Source organism: Protobothrops mucrosquamatus, unplaced genomic scaffold (genome assembly GCF_001527695.2).
Source record: "Protobothrops mucrosquamatus isolate PMUCROS unplaced genomic scaffold, P.Mucros_1.0 scaffold7416, whole genome shotgun sequence".
NCBI lineage: Eukaryota > Metazoa > Chordata > Lepidosauria > Squamata > Viperidae > Protobothrops > Protobothrops mucrosquamatus.
The window spans coordinates 7,249-8,599 of NW_015393217.1; the positions used below are offsets into that span (position 1 = coordinate 7,249).

Consider the following 1,351-nt stretch of genomic DNA (forward strand, 5'->3'; position numbering starts at 1 on the left):
TCCTTCCTTCCTCCCTCCTTCCTTCCCTCCTTCTCTCCTTCCTCTCTCCCTTCCTTCCTTTCTTCCTCCCTTCCCTCCCTCCTTCCTTTCTTCCTCCCTTCCCTCCCTCCTTCCCTTCCCTCCCTCCCTTCCTCTCTTCCCTCCTTCCTCCCTCCCTTCCTCCCTCCCTCCTTCCTTCTTTCCTTCCCTCCTTCCCTTCCCTTCCCTTCCCTTCCCTTCCCTTTTTGGGGAAATAAGTTTGAAGTGGTGGTGAAGAGGGAGGCACCCTTCCTCCCTCCCTCCCTCCTGCCTTCCTCCCTTTCCTCCCTCCCTCCTTCCTTCCTTCCCTCCTTCCTTCCTCCCTCCTTCCTTCCCTCCTTCCTTCCTTCCCTTCCCTCCCTCCCTTCCCTCCTTCCTTCCTTCCTTCCTTCCTTCCTCCCTCCCTCCTTCCTTCTTTCCTTCCCTCCTTCCCTTCCCTTCCCTCCTCTCCTTCCTTCCTTCCTTCCTTCCTTCCTTCCTTCCTTCCTTCCTTCCTTCCTTCCTTCCGCCTTAATGGTTCCATGTGGAAGTGGGCATCAAAGAAGCTTGACTCTCTTCTACAACCCTTGCTTGGGGATTCAGTGAATCTGATGCCCAGAGTCTCTGTCACGCACAGGAAATCAAGAGTCCAGGCAGTTCAAATGAGTACACAGTATGTGTTTATTTGTACACTAAAGCTCTCTACAAGAATCTGAACTACTAAGGGTCAAAGCGAATTGGCGGTAGATCAGAGTCAAAGGAATTCAAGGTGGGCTGGACTGAGCTCTCTGGCGGGCGGGAAGGAACTCAAGACCGATGACACGTTTGACCCCCTCCTCCCTCGGGCTCAGCTTTCCCATCTCCCGCAGCCTCTGCCTTATCGTACCCAACGTCTTTTCTTCCTAGATCATGCTGCCCCGCCCAAAAAGCCACCACGCCCTGGAGCTCCCAGCCACTTGGGCAGCCTCGCCAGCCTCAACAACCCTGTGGACAGCTACAACGAAGGGGTTAAGGTACAACCGCCACTTGGAAGACTTGCTCGTTAGTCATCAAAAGGCACCAATCAAAGGGGAGGGTGCGGTTACTACTCATGTAGAACAGGGCTTCTCAACTTCAGCTACAAGATGTGTAGCCTCCAAAATTCTCCAGCCGGTGTAACTAAAATCTGTTACGTTTGGGACAATCAGATACATAAAAGCGTTCGGGCCATAAAATGGCGGTTGAGTTGACATCGCCATTCGGAAACCCCGTATGTGTGCTGCACTGTCTCACCCCATCTCCCCAGGAACTCTTCCTGCTCATCCAACTGTTCCAAGCTTTCGGTCAGGTCTTCCCCAAGAGTACCTAGCAGGGC

General features: G+C 53.6%; 1 long non-coding RNA gene across 1 annotated transcript in view; it reads left to right on the forward strand.

The window, feature by feature from the left end:
* The window catches only part of LOC107300555, a 4,289-nt gene extending 3,253 nt beyond the window's left edge, over positions 1-1,036 (forward strand). Inside the window, exon 3 of the long non-coding RNA XR_001549225.1 lies at positions 904-1,036. This is a non-coding gene — a long non-coding RNA (uncharacterized LOC107300555). The remainder of the gene's footprint in view (positions 1-903) is intronic.
* Positions 1,037-1,351: the final 315 nt, after the last annotated feature.